At 44.1% G+C, this 17,904-nt stretch overlaps 1 protein-coding gene across 8 annotated transcripts in view; it reads right to left on the bottom strand.

Moving 5' to 3' along the window:
• The window catches only part of LOC148056034 (uncharacterized), a 69,752-nt gene extending 51,881 nt beyond the window's left edge, over positions 1-17,871 (bottom strand). For all 8 annotated transcript variants that reach the window (XR_015704338.1, XR_015704342.1, XR_015704340.1 and 5 more), the window contains exon 1: positions 17,730-17,871. The gene's annotated coding sequence lies outside the window, so the exon portion shown is untranslated. The remainder of the gene's footprint in view (positions 1-17,729) is intronic.
• Positions 17,872-17,904: the final 33 nt, after the last annotated feature.

Below are 17,904 nucleotides of genomic sequence, written 5' to 3'. Positions count from 1 at the left end.
TGTCTGAGGGTGCAAAGCCCGAAGACAGTGGGCACCACTGGAGCAAATACAGTAGTTGGAATTTAAAGAGGAAATCAGCAGGGTTGGACTAGACTCAAACATCTGATACCACTGGCAAGGCATCCACTTGCTGAAGACTGATACAGTTTTCCGAGGAAGTGTGACTGAGCAGAATTGCAGGAGGCAGATGCAAGACGTTTGCAACATGCAAGACAATGCAGAAGCATTTGCATCGCACCCTTCTGCACTGCTACCACAGTGCACCAGGGACACGTTATGGACAATTCTGGATTTACTTACTGGTAGGGAACTTCCTGCTGACCCATCTCTTGTATGGATGCTCAGGTGTTTCTAACAACACAGAAGACTTCATGTATAATTAAGGTCTAACAAAATAGACAGCCACAGAAGAGGAAAAGATGCATGCATGGCTATGCCTGTCCTCAAGAAGGTAAAGACCTCATAGTGCTCATCACTTTCTGCCACAAATGTCAATGTCACTGTTTTATCCTGTTTTTTTCAATGAAAATATAGGGCAATGTATGTATATATACACCTGTGAACAGTTCCAAAATCATAGCGCTATTTCATACAGTTTCTTTCCTAGGAAAAAAAAATTACAAACACCTGAAAGATGTTATTGCTGCTCCCTGAACAGACTACAGGAAAGCCCCCAATTCCAGGGAAAGGAGCAGAGAAGCCCACAGAACAGAATAGAGCAGAACAGTGCCCTACCTACTCCTGATTCTACCCAACTGATGTCCGAGATTGCTGTACTGTGACACCAGTGACAGAAACAACTTGACCTGTTCTGCTGTACCGGGTTTTCTCATGATCTGCAGAGACTGGACAACCGGCAGAAAAGGAATGGGAGGCTTCCTCCCTCGTTGGCAGAACAGCTATAAGAAATAGACCCTTGTTTTTCCTAGCACTCCAGGTTATGATGTTTGCTTCCTCTCTCCATAGAGAGCTCTGTCACAGAGGCAAGGAAAGCTTATGCTTTAAGGGTTCAGTTCAGAGACTGTTGTTGATAGGTCATTACATTCTAATGAAGTTTAGATCGGGTCTAACATCTGAGGCAGTGGTTCCTCTCTTTCCACAATGTATTTTTGTTCCATAATCCAAAGAGTTCCAGGAAACTTCACAGGGTCAAGCCCCGGTCCGAGCCAGAGTCTACTTTCAGGCTAGGATCCCAAGTCTGCCAACTTTGGGCTTCCTTGGTCACAGTGTCTCCGCTGTTCTCACTAAGCTGCTGTGTTGACCCCTGATACCTTTTTCTTTAGGAAAATAGGCCTAGTTACTAGGCAGAGCCTAGTTGTGGCAGCTAGTTCTAGTTTAACCATGTAGGTGGATGAGAGGGGTCACTAATATAACAATGATGGTTTCTGTGTTCCTAGAACACAATCTCAAACCCAATATACCAGTGCCAGGCTCCAAGTTCCCAAACCCCATCTGTAGCAATCATTAAATAAACTCTTAACGGTGTCTTCTGTAGCTTTTAATAGACTAGAGTACTTATACTGTCAGCTTTTACTGGGCAAGATGTAATTTTCCAATAAACACGACCTCTTCCAAAAAGCAGCACTTTCTGAACTTTTTCCAGACTCCAAAGGTTTTGGCTGCAGCTGCAGCAATGGGAATCAAATTATAAAAACAAAATCCCTCCTTTCATTCCAAGCTTTCAAATGTTTTTCCAGGGCTGAAATGAGAGGCGCACTCACTATTTGTTTCTGCTTCTGTTGGCTTTTAAAAGCACAAGAGGGTAAAGGAGCTGGATGGCTGTAACTTTCACAGCTTGCTTATGTACACAGTGCCATAACCTTTGTGTCTTGCTGTGAGCAGCTGCACTGCAATTGTATTAGTCTGACTGACTGTAAACTGTGTGGTAATATGTAAAACATATTGTGAGTGATGATGACTAATTGGAGAACATCTTGCGAGACACTCTAAACGTGTGTAAAATGTCATCCAGCTGTAAGCTGCATTCTGTCCCGATTGGCTCTGTATTACTTATCAGGGCTTCAGGGCTCACCAGCAACTTTACAGATGAATGGCATAAGAAGAAGTATCCCTTGTTTCAAACTCCTCCACCTTTAGTAACTGATAATTGATCAATTCAATGAAACTGAGGTATCAAGTTCTGGTAGTCATTTAGAGCACCCTGGCTAGAGGAGCCTGTTTGTCAGTGGGGAACTAGGATGAATCAGCCACCCTTTCAAAAACAAACAAAAAAGCACACACCAAAAAAACCCCTAACACCACCACCCCCCTCTAAAATCTTGTTCTTGTTTCTAGTGCTGTTACAGAGGGAGTGAGCTCTGCTAGCAAACTGTCATATTCCTGGCATTACCACAAATGCCAGAGATACAGGGTGATAGCAACTGCTTCTAAAAGCCAGCAGATCCTACGTTCAAAAGAGAAGTTACCTGTTGGAAGGAGTGTGTTAGCTGTCTAGTACAGGAACCGAGACTTGCACTGGCTAAAATATTAGGTTTGATCCATTGTCAGACCATCGGCCAGTCATGCCAGTCTACATAAGACATTCTCTTCTGGCTCATGTGGCAGGAAAGGTATTCCCCATCTCAGAAAGCAATTCAGTATTTATCTGTAAGAGCCTTTCTCTGCAGGTGATAAAACCAAATAAATTTTGCAGGATATTTCAAATTAAATCTCTAAAATTTCTTTAAAATTACAGATGTCATGCATAAAGGACTAAATGATGTATAGCAGTGAAACGGTACCTTTTAACGGACATAGAAAGCGGATCAGGTCTTTTGTTAAATACCATAATGCAATATACTTCGGAAGCAAAAAAGATCTTACACTTACGAATAAGAGATTAACTAGACCAGCTCAGAAAAACTATGCCAGTTTTAATAAGAAATATGCTTTGTAAAAGCATAGCTGTCCTATTGTGCTAATATTGCTTGCCTATGGGATATGTGAACCGCAATTGCCATGCAATACATCCACGACTGGAGTACATAGTAGGCAAAGTATAACAGATTAATGATGATTAAAGCGTTACAGCTTTTGTCAAGAGAAGCCCCTAAACTCACAGTAATGAAAGCTGAAATCACGTAGGATTCCACAGCAAATGGGAAGTCCTCTTTAAAACAGAGCGATCCGTGTGTAAAGGAGACTCCTCGAGACCGTACAGTAACGTCTCCAGACAGTTACACTGCAGATGCCCTATGCCTTCACAGCATAACATGCATTTAAAAACCTTCAGCAACAGATCTCCAACAATGTCTCCCATTGTTCACTTTAGCTCACACTGGACCAAAACAATAGGTTGGTTGTAGTCCCAATAAGCTGGAACATATCTGCTATCTGGTGTGCAGGCAACAGGGAGGTTAGCTAAGGGTAAAAATAATTCTGTCCTCCTTGGTGCTGAAAACCCTTTCATTTGTACTGATATTCAAGGCCCTAATTTAAACAGGGACCATCTCTTTCTGAACACATCTGACTGGCAGCACAGGATAGAGTTTCAGCTGTATGGTCTAGCTTGTCCATTATGCATTTAAACACTGTCAAGACGATGCTAATAAACCTTACCATGACCACTGCTCCCTAGGGATCAGAGCTAGCTACCCTGAGAGCCAAGGAGTTTTTGGAGATGACCAATAATTAGCAGTGGAGTTGGGTTTCCTGTACCAGACCACGGGCACAGGCGGGACCCAAGGGAGCCTTTGCAAGAGCTTCATCGGTTGCTGGCTCGCCCCTCTGCACGCACAGTGTGCCTCAGGTGGAGCGCACAGACACTGAACACAGCAGCCTGCCAGTGACCTGGTATTCACCTCCACCACTGGTGCTTTAACAGAGCGGTTTTGTTCCTCCCCGTAGTGGAGGGCGTCCAAACAGCAAATGTTCAGTGAGGGCAGGAAGAGCGTTTGAAGCAAATTCTTGCAGAAATAAATGTGAATTTACTTAACTTACCATGTCTCCTGCTTTTCCCCTCAGCCCCCCTTTTCCTTCCTACTGCTGTTCCTCAATAGCATCCCTCTACTTTCCAAGTCATCCTTCACACTCACCACTGTGTACCTCTCTCCCTTTTGCCACCCACTGCCTGTTTCTTTATTTTCTTTTTCTAATTTCTTTCCCCTCCCTCCATCTCAGCACAGACTTCTTTCCAGGTGAGAATATTTTACTCCGTGATTCTATTAAAAAAAAAACATTGTAAAAGAACTCACTCTTGCTGCTTTTAGCTCCTCAGAACACACTCACATAAACCAGGCAAGCAAAAGGGCTGGGGCACCCGCAGAATCAAACCTGCATGGAAATATTTGTTTCCTGTGTTCTTTCCTCTAAGTGGATCTGAGGTTTTAGGGCTTTGTCAGCCACACAGATTTTGTTGTGAGTTGCAGCACTTTGCATTAAGCTCCAGCTTTTGCATGTCTGTGTTTACATGCTAATTGAGTTTTCCTTCATAAAAAGTTTCTACCTCTCATGCTATGGACCACAGCTTGAACAGTAGAAACACAAAGCTTCAAAATCCAAAATTTCAAACAACAACTTTCAACAATAATCTTGTGTTTTTAAACCAATCTTATCATTTTGGGGCTAAGACCATTTTTCAAGGCTCCTTGGTGAGTAATTATACTGTTTGATGCTCCAATACTACAGAATACCAAAATCTAAAAGCCAGATACCCACATTTCCTAGACACAGTGAGTGAAACTCGATGGGTCAGTTCCTGCTCTGAAGGCGTAGGGTAGAAAGGGGAAAGTCAGTCGGCGAACAGCCAGGTGAAGGAAGCACTTTGGTCCTTGTGTTCAGCACAGCTGAGGACAGGAGCTTTCTGTGCTGGGGGATGTACAGCCTTCAGGAAGGGCAAAGCACAAGATCTTGAATATCTGCTCTCTGGAGAAGCGCAGGAAGATGTGGCACACAAGAAGAAAGATGGCAAAGTGCTTTTCTGTACTTCAGAGTCCTGCACACAGCATCCACACTCACACGTACATGGAGACACAACCCAGGTGGCAGTCAGGCTAAAAAGACAGTTAACAACCATGCTGCTGTATGGGCCAAGAAAACAAGTTTCCTTTCCTGTTTCTCTAGTTATCTCTTTTTTGGAATGGTCTAACCTTCTTCACTCGCTCATCCTCCACCCTGCCACGATTTAAACATGTACACCTAAGTAACAGCCTTCCCTTCATAACAGTTTCACCCTCCCCATCTTGCCAGTCTCAATTTCCCTACTAGAACGGGCTCAAAAGAAACATTTTATAAAACAGAAGCGATCCCAGCAGACAAATGACGAGGATATGTTCCTTGCTTGCAACCTGCCAACGCAATTCCCAGCACTGAAGTTTGCTCCGTGTGGTAGCAGCTAATACCAGGTGCCTTTGCTACCCAGAGTGCCTAGGAAGAGTTAAATACTTTCCTCTTCAAGCTCACAGAGCTTTTTGCAGGGCAGCTATGCTCAGAATAATATGCGGGTTACCATTAAGTATGTTATATTAACACTTGACATTAAATTTTAATATAGTGATTATAGAGGAGAAAAATTGTACTTCAGATTAGAAAGGTATTAAAGAGTTTGGAAAAAATATTTTGAAAGAGGCATTTATCAGGGAGTTCATAGGACATTGTTTATTCCTCATAGGCAGGATGTTCAGAATGGGGGGAAGCCTCCCCATTAATAAGAACAGGAGATTCAGCAACATCATCTCTTCACTTTTGTTCATCGCAACAAAATGGACTGGAGGTATGTTTCCAGACCTAAAAAGGCACCTAATCCAAAGGGCCTGGTCATCCATTCCTCCCAGTACATTAGCTGTCAGTAAAGAACAGTGAGTCTATTGACTAAGGATTCTCTTTAACTAAACCCATCAATTCAGATACTAATTAAAAATAAACAAATTAAAAAAAATCCCAACAACCTTCTTTTGGCAAATCCTTTGCAAACCCAACACAAGCCAGGGTTCAGTTGAATCCCAGAGTCACAGCTCGCTTGCCTCCGTGGGGATTTTTATGGTGTCCAGTTCTCCTCCAGACTACCTGGAAGGCTTCATATTTTCCAAAGGGAGGAGGTGATATGGTTGCACTGGGACAGCATTGGAACCATTGATCCCAGAGGCCCAGGTTCTCCAGCAGCAGAAGGAAACAAAGAAGCTAGTGTTTACTGGGAATGAGATGGAAGAAAAATAATTTTGGCTGAACCAGAACTTTCCAGTGAAAACCCTTTTTGTCAGAAAATTCCCAACTAAGTCTACTGATAGGAAAAATATAAATATCTTGTCCCATTGCTCTGAATCATCCTGACTGACTGCCCTGTCCTGACCCAAGACACAGCTGATCAAGGAATATTGCAGGAAAGTTTTCCTTTGAATGCCTCATGGCATCAGCAGCAGAGCAGTTTGTAAGAAGCTGCTCTTTTCAAGTAAAGCCAGCTACAAAACCATTTCTTAGAAATATTTCAGTAGAAGCAGAAGATTCCATTTTTCTCCTTAAATTACTTCTGTAGTTTTGCATTACACAACGTGAAGAAATAAAGACGAAACTGGAATGAAACAGATTTTTAGTGCAGCAGGATCACAGAAGCACAGACATCTATAGATGGAATCAAAATAGTTTTTGTTTCATGGAAAGTTTTCACTGCCTTTTTCTTTACTCTATTTTCAAAGAGAAAAGACTGAGCATTTCCTGAAGTTACAAGTCCAAGCCCTGCTCTGGCTTCCTTATATACACAGGCATTTATAAAAGGCAGAAAATAATGTTTAGTGTTAATTGCCAATAGCTGCCTTAACTTCTTGTTTCCTTCAGGTGCACCTTGAAGACATATCAAACAAACACAGAGCCAGCAGAGAGCTTGAATAAGCTAGTGTCTCTGGACTTTCATTAGCAGAAAAGCCACAGTTAATTTCCTAAAGAAAAAAGGAAATTGAAGGGTTGGTTTTAATCTTGTCCCGGACTGAGTGAATCCAAGAGTTGGAGCAAATGGTATCCCCGTAAATCTAACAGCAGCCACAGTGAAACATTATCCCGTGCCTTTTTTAGGAAGTACTTAGTGTAAGAAGTAGCAGAAATGGTTAGTGGAAACAGACCCTTGCCTCAGTGCTGCAGCCATTCCTTGATGCTGTGACCCTACCAGATGTGTCCGTTTCAGAGGCAGCACCAGGGCCAGATAAGGACCCTCGCCATGGAATTAATCAGTTCCCATTTTCTTAACCCCTCATGTGCCTGTGCAGGGGGACTGCGCAGTGCCTAAAGATTTCAGAGGCCGTTCAGGGCTGAGAAAGATGCAGTCAAACTTTACTTGCTCACTGCAGCCCTCGTAAGAGAATAGAAATTCAACCAACCCATAAGATGCTGGCAATTCTGTAAGGCACCCTTGGAGCCCGGGCCCAGAAAAGTGCACCCATGAGCTTAAGGCTGGTGCTTGGAACCAAAGGGCTTCGTAATGACAGCGGAAGGAAAGCCTGCTGCCCTGACCTGCACTTTTCACCAGAGCAATATATTTGCAAAGCACCGATAGGAGTTCAGAGTCCCTGCTCTGACTGCAACTTCACACCCTCTCTCTGGGTCCATGCCCTTAGACATACCTTATCTCCCATGCTGCATCAAGAGTAATTCCTGGAGTAGCTCTACATGCACCCCTCCAAGTTGAGTTTTGTGTCTGGTTTCTCTCAAACTCTCATATAGTGATTTCTGGACTCTGGCAACAGTCTAGCATTGTCCTAGGCAGGGTTAGTGCTCCAGTCAGTTCTCCAGGCAACCTGCTCCCTTCCCACCTGTTCCTGCTGATCCTGGTCATCCCAATGCCTGAACTAGTTGGGAATCATTTGGGATACAGATGAGCACTGCTATCTGACTGCTGTCATTCATGAAGGGAGAGGGGAAGTAATAGCCTAACCCCGCAGGAAGAGGCAAGCTTACGTGGCTCATGTGGTGGATGACCGAACTGGAAAACAAAGGGATGCCCTTGAGGTGAAAGGGGGGAAGTTGAAATGAAAGCTTGGAAAGGGCACCGAGAGAGAAGAAATGTACCTTTTGGGAGTAAGGGGAAGCACTAGTATCTGAACTCACTAATAACTAGCAGGACAACTATTGTGCTCTCTCTGCCCACCTGTGCCCGAGCAACATTATTTCAGGCTTCCTCATGTTGTGTTTTTTATTTAATTTTCCAGCGAACACACTCTTTTATCATCCAGAACCGTGAAAGTAAATTAAGAAGAAATGGTTTTCTTTCAATTAGACTCACAGTTGCTTTGAGTAACTGCCTATAATTCTATTTAATGAAAAAATAAAATCATTATTCCAGTTCTCCCTGTGCCCTGTGACAAGCACACAGACGGGCCCCATTAGCAAGCACTGTAGATTTACTTAATTAGAAAAATATTTTGTTTTCTCCAATTCTTAAAAAAGGAGAGAGAGAAAAAAAGAAGCAAAAAGAAACCTCCAGGCACAATATTAATCTAACCTGTTACCTGGTGCTTAATAACTTATAAACTAAAGGCATCTATCAATCTATAATTTAGTTTTCCCTTTGATCTGTTATAGCATTTGGTTCACAGTCTAGTCAGCAGGCTGGTGCTGTCTTACCCTTTCTACTTCGCTTCTAAGCACGAGGTCCTATACTCCTGCCTAAGCATTAATGGTCTTTTTGGAAACAAGACCCTGAGGTTGGTGGGTGTAGTGGAACAGAGCTCACGCCTTGAGCCAGAGGAAACAACAGATCAACAGAAGGGAGCCAACTACCGAGCCTGGATCCCAGCTCAAGCCTATTGGTGTTGAATTTGAGGCCCGGCCTGTCTGCAGAAGCAAAAGCTGTTCAGCGCATGTGGCCGCAGCCGCTTGTTTCGAACACCGCTGCCAGTGCAAGCAGGTCAGAGCCTGCGTTCAGACAGGTCCCACCGAAGGGTCAGTTCATCTCAGGGAAATCAATGAGACTCTTCTGCCAATTCCTATCCATTTTACCTCTGGCCCTAAGTATCCCACCCTCTGTCTCCTTCCTTTCGCTCCACATGATGCTCCCCTATCCCACTCTTGGCTAACAGGAGACTTTAAGGACACGATCTGCAGTTGTAAGTGACTGCCTTGACAGCGGGTGTTTTCAGGATCCAGATTTAACAGTTTGAGAACAAATATCCTGCTCTTCAGTTCTTTTGTTGACCTCAGCAGCATCTCCACAGCAGAAGAGCAGAATGTCAAAGGGGCAATTGAATAGCATTGACCAGAAAGGATAGCGCCACTGTGCCACACACCGTGTACTCTTCATGCAACAACACTTCAAATGAGGATGCTCTCTGGCAAGGAAGACTAAATCCGCATTTCTGACAATGACAGATCTCCTTATGGAGCTTCTCCTGGACTGCTGTTAAAGCAGAAAGTCCAATGGAGATCCTTCAGCACGGCTGCATGCTTGGCACTAGGTGTCAGAGTTTTCCTGGCATTTATGGGTTACTTGAAACAATGCACTTTCATTTTATCTGCATCTTGCTTTTTTTATGATGATTATTATTCCGCTGTAGCATGAATGCCTCCAAGAAGAGGAAGTTTCAATTAGGATGCCAAAACCCTAAGCTGTAGTTTTATGGCCTTAAATTAACATATAGAGATTCGCTCCAGGTACCGTAACAAAATCAACATCCAGCCATGCTATCTGATTACATGAGCTGATAAAGAATTTATGGAACATAGCACAGGAAGCTCGCTCTTTACTGGCTGCCATTCCACAGAGCAGTGCCCCTCACGAGGAAATGATGGGGGCCAGTGGCAGAGGAGATAAAACGCACTAGGCTGGATCCTCAGCTGGCGTAAATCAGCCATGCTTCATGACTGGCCCATTGCTTGAGCTGTGCCGGGCTGTGGAGCTGGCTGGAGCGCTCCAGACTTGCTTGCCACTCTTGGCTCACGCAGCAATTCATTCCCCTTTCGGCACGTACTGTCTTTTCTTTGGTAAAATTACACACTAGCCTACAAGGACTGTAGTTCTCAGCTGTACCCTTCTTCTGCCATCATAATCTCAGCTGGTAAACTACCTGAACAGATGTCTTCTGTGTGTGCATTTGTAAAGTATATGACAATTCTTCTGAAGGTATCTGAGGAAAAGGCATGAATTGCCAGCATCTGATTTCATCTGTCTATGAAGAGAATAGGTAAAACAACAAACACTTAATGCCAGCTTCCCCCCTTTCAGGTGAGCCCTGAACTATATGGGCTACTGCTAGCAGTGAGCAGCTAGTTCTGCCTCCAAACGCACTCAGCTCTGGGCTTTTGCAGACCGAAAGATGCAACAGGGCTGTCAAAGTAAGACCTGGATTATCTTCTCAGTTCAACAGACAACTACTTCACGAGGTGGACAGTGTCTTTGAGCTGTCGTTCATTTGGGAACTGAGCACCATGGCTTATTAAGGCATGGCCACAGTTGACTGTATTAGTGACAGGACTAAGCAGAGCTCACTTTAGCTGGGTTCAAAGCTACACAAACAAACTTTCAGAAAGAAAATGATGGTTATACTGTAGTCAGTGGCCAAACTGACTTGAACAGGGCTGGAATACAGTGTTCAGCACAGATAGCGATTTGGGGCTGCGTTTCACTTTTGCGAGGTAAGGCAGTTGCAAACACAAAACCCAAAGCATTCTGGTAGGCATTCCTCAGAAATGCTCTGCATTATTATAAATTACACAGGCTCGTAAGAAGAAAAATGTTCGACTAAATTCCTAGCCCTAGTTTGAAAGAAAGCTGCTCCTGCAGTGTAAGATCTCACTCAACTATCATCCAGAGCCAGAAACACAACCCTCCTTAGCTCCACAGAGTTCACTGAACTTCTTCACTCTCCAGTATAGCAACTCAAAGCCTGCTGAGCTGGAAACTTCCAGATTTTCACCCATCCTTACAAAGTATCTTGAACTAATAAGGGCCAGTGATGTCCCAGCACATAAATTCAAAAGTCCAAAATCAAAATCTTTCTGTCGGGGGGAAGCCGTTTGAGCCCCCCACCATTAACTCCTTCGTTCTGCCTTTAACAGTCAGGATTTTGCAAGCAGCCACTCTGGACAAATTCTGTGCACTGAACTCACAAGCCTCACAAGGCAGCAGCTTCCTGCTTTTGTGTTAGCCCTAGTTAATCACACAAAATAAAAACTAAAAAATAATTTTAAAAAGATTTCCAAAGATGGCCATTTCAAACAGTGCACTGGTACCCTCTACTGGTAATGGTTTGTCACGGCAGAAGGATGAGCATTCTATTACCAATAATGAGAATAGCATCCAGGTTGTACCACCTTTTAAGTTTAATTTTGTGCAAGCATACATTTCTTTACACATCATAACAATTATTATCTTTATCATGATGGAGAGAATCCCTAGATTCATGTGAAATAAGGAAGGAAGCCTGATTTTTGGATCAAAGCTGCAGTGAAATGAGTTTAGTCAGATTCCAAATTTCCCAATCAAGCATTATGGATGCTCTGCAGCCACATCACAGAAAACTGTCTGGTTTCAGACCTTAGGTCTACCCTGCTATCCTGGACCAGGATCGACAATACCCAAACCATCCCTTACAGATGTTTATCCAAGATATTCCTAAAATCTCTGGTGACAGACATTCCACAACCTCCTTGGACAATGTGTTCTCATGTTATGACAAAGTTCCTATTGCCTTTCATCAAATGATTGATTCGCAATCAAATGAGAAGTGCTCTTGGCAGACTAACGTGGTATAATTCCCAGACTGACATTTTATCCATTGTATAAGCAACAAGGTGAGCCTCGTCTGCATAGCTAGCCCATCAAGGATCTCAGTACACACACAGAAATTCAAACTCCACACAGATCAGTGCCCGTTTACACCACACGCCTGCCATCAGACGCACTGGGCAACACCAGCTATAAACCACAGTTAGCATTTCTCCTTCCTATTAAGATTTTCCTTCCTTTAATCATTATGTCTTTTGTAGTAATAAGATCCGATTCCAGGTCTCCATTTAACTTCTGAATAGAATTAAAAAAAGCCTTAAAAAGAAAAAAAACCCCACACCTTCAAAAATGCATGCGAGCCAGCTACTATTTATTGTAATGTATATCAGAGAATGGAAGTATGATAACCTGTGGAAAAAAAAACCAACCAAACTCAATTTTTACCCGAATTTTCCATTAAATCATCAGAAAGTTTCTGCCAAAAAGGAAACAAAAAAAAAAAAAGAGAAAGCAACTTCTTTTTTCTTATAAACTTCAGAACTACTTAAGACATTCACAGTTAATGCCAGTCAGGAAGACAAGCTCAGCCCTTGACTGCGAGCCTAGCCTAAAATGCAAAAGCCCTACCTGGAGTAACAGCACCATCAGCGAGCCTGAACGCCTGCTCTTAAACACGCACACAGTTGAAGCCGCACACACAGCGGTGTCCACCGAGGCCACAGTGGTGGCAGCCACAGAACCTAGGCTAGCCTTGGCTAGAGGGGCACTGTGAACGGGGTACCGCTGGTGTTCGAAGTAGTGCCAACACAGTCTTGCTCAAAGCAGGGACCAACTGACACTGCAGGGACTGCAAGTGGAATCAAATGAAGTCACAGCAGAGGGCCTAGAAACATCAGGATTAAATAAGGATTGTTATCAAAACTAGCCTCATCATGTTTTGGTTGACCATGCTGGAATTTCGGCTTTCCCAGTGTCTATCTAACACAACTATTTGCTACCAGACACGGAGGAGAAGGGCAGTTCCTCTCAGAACGCTGACAGAGCCTTCTGCAGAAACAACGCCTGTTTGTAAAATGAAGCACGGACACCTGAAGCGCGAGTGTGTGCACACACATGCGTGTGCACACATCTGTGTTACCCACACAGCCCAAGTACGAGCACAGTGCTGCAGCAGGGAACAGCACTGAAAAAACATGCTCATCTGACTTCATTAATCTAACTCTTGCTCGTGTATCAAAGTGCAGCACGTTTTCTTGTAAAAATGATTAAGCTGCTAATTAAGCTGTTTATAACTTGTTTCCCTGGTTGCTAATGATAATTAACATGCAAATTAGCTGAGGGAAGAGAGGCACAGGGGTCCTCAGTTCATTACCAAGTTAATTACTGTTTGCATACTTAAACATAACAGTTATAAATGGTGGCATTTAATGTAATGGCCAAGATGATAATTATACCAATGACATTTTGAAAAGTCATTTCACTGTGTGCTATTTTTCTGGGTGATTAATGTTTCCATGGCTGGTTGATAAACTTAGTTCAAACCAATATGAGTTTGAAACTTAGTGTAACCAAATAAGTTATCCCTTAACAACATTTTCTTATCCCTGTTTGCTTGTAAAGTAGTGAAGGAATGAGAGGAAATAAAAGCAGTAAGTTTCAATATTAACAGAGAAGGAATAAAGTGGGCTGGTTAACACTGTCTGTTTAATTTGAGTTGGCAGCGTATCTGCTGAGATGTTGTAACAGCGTCCTTTTTTATACCTCACGGTTTGTTATTCTTCATGTCACAGCAGTGCTGGGAGATCCCTTCTGAGATTCAGCCCATCATGCTCATCATACCAGGCACTATCCTTGGCCTCAAAAGCTTATATCCTAAATAAACATGGCAAACATGTCACAAAACCAAAATTTGATAGTGGACATTTTGCACAGGGAAGAATGGAAGCAGAAAGCATGATTATTTGTTTGGACTGCCACTTGCTTGGCATATGGCGGACTTTGCTCAAGTGAACCTGTTCCAATGACTTCCTCACTGGACACAAAGGTGCTGAGCTAGTTGAAAAATCAGGCCGGCTGGCTAACTATCAGGGCGCAAGAGATGTGAAGTCTAGTATGTTGAAATGCTTTGCTCTTCAGGTGCTAGCCTTGCTCCCCGATTATACGTGGTGCAACTGCTATTTATTTCAGCAGTCTATCTAGAAAAATCTTGCACTTGTAAAGCTAGGCTAGGAAATGCTATTGAAATAACTCAGAGCAGGAAATTTCAGCTAGAAACTTCTACCCTTGAGCCTCTGTATCGGAGGATGTGGCACCAGAGGGAAATACAGGTGTTGACTCATGAATATCAGAGGAACATAGATGATACTTCACTAAGGGGTACACTTGGTATGCACATTCTGCAAGTGGACCACTGGGCATAATCTAACTGCTTTAAAGGAATTTTTCCTTCTGAGGTCTCAGACAATGCGATGTTTGGGTTGTCCTTTTCAGTTAAGACAATTGTTTTTCAGTTGAACACAAGCTTATTAAAGGTAATTACTGCTGAGGGACATACACATCATACCTTTGGAAGCAGACAAGGAAACAAAAACCTTGCAGAAGACTGAACTCCTCACAGGTATCCAAGAACCACATGCAGTTTCAATAACTAGGAAAGGCCATTACTTTAAAGTTACTATTACTCTTTGGAAACACTTCATACACATCACAGACCTTTTGCTCAAAATCAAGCACACCTCTCTGTCCCTAGAGCAAGCAGACCCACTTCACTACCTCATACAGAGAGCAGCTTCAGGACTCCCAGCACAAGAAGAACTGATTAAATTATGTGATTGCACTGCTGAATCCCACAGTTAAACCATAGACAATAACTGAGACAGCAAAGTATGTGTGTGGTGACCTCTGGGTGTTTTCTGCTGCTACTGCTTTAATCTCTACAATATAAACAAAGGGATTATTTCTTTCTCTAACAGAACAACAACCTTTTTCTTGTAATCTTGCTCAAGTGCATCTTAATCCTGCTCTTCATCAAGGAGCCCCGAAATCCTTTGCATTCTCATTGGGGTAAACATAGATGAAAATAGTCCAGGGCATAAAGAGATCATGTTGGCTTTCTGTGACTGTATATCTTTATGCACCCAGAGAGTGCTAGGTTGTTTAATGTACCAACAGCCGGCAAAGCCAAGTGAAAAGTTAAGATAGGCACCCCTCAAGGCCTTTCTGAGAAGCTTGAGCAAAGGAGTAAATTTTGTAATACTCAACCAGATCCAGAGTAATTAGGTCAGACTATAAAATGACAAGGCTAAAACTTCTTCTCTGACCTATGCCACCTTTCACCCAGACATTTCAGAGCTCTTTACAAATACTGATTTAATCACCTTATAGTTTTCCTACAATGTGTTATACTTCTGTGACTATCTGAGGTGCAGAAAGGTTTGACCAAACAGCAGTGTAGCATATTTTATAAAGAACAGCATATAGAAGGCTGACTGAGAACTTGAACATCCTGAAACGTTTCATGTACGCTTTCCCACCAGGCAGTGTTAGAAAGGAGAACTGTCAATAAAAAAGCTTAGAGGTCTCCATTTGAAATCTGCTGTCCTAACCCAAAGGATCATCAGCAGCTGTGATCATGGGGATACAGTGCCAGGGTTGCAGATTCCCTTCACAAGAGAATATCCTAACTCAGTCTGACAACAGAGTTACCAGCAGTCTAACTCTCCTGGCAGACTGCAGGTGTGGAACTAAATATGCCTAGGGATGAAATTTCATCCTGTGGCTTAGCCCATCACCAGAGTTTCTTGACTTCAGCGTTGCGGGCATTCAGTCACCCAGTCTGTATAATTTAGTACAAGGCATCTCCGTTCCCTAGCCTGCATGCTTACACCAGCCTAAATGAGAACAGAGTTTGGTGTCTGCTCTCCAACCCAGGTACAGCTCAGAGTAAAGAATGTTAGTCAAATAAATCAAAGATTTTTTTAAAGTTATAATGCCCCACCCCATAACACTCCTTTCTATCAAAGAAAGTTCATTCTCTTCTTTTTTAAGCCACATTTTCTGTACCAAATGCACATATCACTGGTTTCTCACCCTCAGTCCTAGCTCCATCTAGCATTTAAAAGCCCTGAGGGGAGGGACTGGTTACATGCACTGCAGGCACTGAGAGCCTTTAAAAGCAAGAAGCGCAAGATTTCTCAGCCCTGTCTCTTTGAAAAGGGTTATTGCAGACACATTAGTGTATCTCCTGCTTTGCAAAGCCCTCCACGTGTTATGCTGTGTTTACTTCCTTCCCACCCACCTCCCTTTAAAGATTTATCAGTAATCAGAGACATCATGAGGAGCTATTGTAGTATACTTAATATTTAATCAGTGTGTAGCATACTTAATATTTAATATTTAGATAAACATCTTCATACTTTTTTTTTTTCCCCCAGCATTTTTATGATCCTAGAAACAGGGCTTGCCATGTCTACCCCACAGGACAAACAGCAAATTGTCTAGTGGCTTGAGAAAAATGTTAGGAGCCAGGGCCCTCTAAGTTACATTGCTGGTTCCACCACTTATAACAATGGGGTTTCACACCGGGCTCTCTTCAGATACCTCAGGTATCATAGCAGGCCACAGGCCTTTCCTCCAGAAAAATACTCTCTTTTTCTATCAGCATTAAGCTCTCATAGATGCTGTTCCTCTTATTCCTTTAAGGACCGAAGTTAGGAACCTAAATTAACATAAGCTGAAGTTTGATGCACAACTCAAAATTGGCTGTATTCATACCACCTGCTCTATAACCCTAAGTCAACAAAACCATTTCTTCATGTTGCTGCTGCCCTTCTGGACAACCATACAGGCTGTAACAACATCCCTTAAACCATCCACGTATAGCGGCAAGCACGCTGGATCCTTAACTAAACTGGGACTCTACGCTAGAAATGATGAATGGAGGATACTGGCATCCTCCATGTTCTTTGTACCGACACGGCAAAATGTGGCTGCAAGCAACTTCCACACCACTCAGTCATGCAGCAAAGTCAAATTATGGGTAATGATTTTTGCAGCCTGGACCACAATCCATTGAAGGCACCAGTCTCGTTTTTATTCCCACAAGCTGTGCTTGAACCTCAGTGGAGGGGCAAAGAAGCACATGCATTTGATCAACCCAGCTCCTTTTAATGTGATTTCTATTTCAGAACTGTTTCTTTTCATGCCCTCAAGTCTTTCTTGGCAATATCACCTGTGGCCTAATGTGATGGCAATGCTAAATTATATCTTGATGGCTAATTAGGGTAATTAAGTGAAAGTAATCAAATCAAAGTAATGGGCAAACTCTTAATAAAATGGCAAAAAATCTCTATTAATCATAGTGAGGTTTTTTCTCTTTTGAATGTCAAAGAACATGGATATGGAAAAAGCCGGACTTCAGACACGGCCCTGGCTTAAAGGAACATCATCGGTCTAAACACTCCTAAAAACATAATTGATTTACCGCTAAAAACCATTTTTTTTTATTATTTAAAAAGAAGGTTAAAAACGTAGGCTGCGCCACAGGCAGAGTTTGCTGCTTTTGGTACCTCATTCACCCGACCGAGCCCCGCCGGGGGCAGGGGGCCTGCTTTACTTTTCCTGAGGTAACGCTTTCCTTTCCGGGCCGCCCCCTTCCCGCGCCGTGCCCTCTGCGGCCGCCATGCCCTCCTCTGCGGCCTCTCAGGGGAAGGAACGAAAAGCGCAAGCAAAGCCAAAGCAGCCCGTCCCGAACCGCACCGCGAAGCCCACCAGCAGGACGGGCCGCAGCGGGGCCGGCAGCGGCCAACCCGGGGCAGAAACGGGCAGCCGCAGCCCCGGCTTCCCCACCGGCCGCCCCCGCTGCGGGGCCGCAGGGGGAGGCGGCCCCGGCGCCCTCGGGCAGGCGGCATGGCTCCCCGCCGCCACGCAGGCCTGCGGCGGCTGCCCGCTCCCCTGCCCGCCCGCCGGCAGCGGAGCCGGGGCAATGTTTGCGGTCTCCAGGCAACGGGGCGCCTGGCTGCCCGGCCCCGCGCTCCGTCCCGTCTCGTCCACAGCTGCCTCGCCTCGCCTCGCTTCACCTCACCTCAGCTCGCCTCGCGTCGGGTCGGGTCGGGTCGCCTCGCCTCAGGAGCTCCCCGGCGGGAACAGGCCGCGCTGGGGCCCACCGCAGGGCCGCGGTGGCCCCGGGCCCGCTCGGCAGCGCCCCGGTGGCCCCGGGCCCGCTCGGCAGCGCCCGGCAGCTCCCGCCAATGCCCGCT

Source organism: Nipponia nippon, unplaced genomic scaffold (genome assembly GCF_047370975.1).
Source record: "Nipponia nippon isolate SJK-2023a ecotype South Korea unplaced genomic scaffold, ASM4737097v1 scaffold_19, whole genome shotgun sequence".
Lineage (NCBI taxonomy): Eukaryota > Metazoa > Chordata > Aves > Pelecaniformes > Threskiornithidae > Nipponia > Nipponia nippon.
The sequence above is the reverse complement of the archived record's forward strand: the minus strand, read 5'-3'. Positions and strand labels throughout refer to the sequence as shown.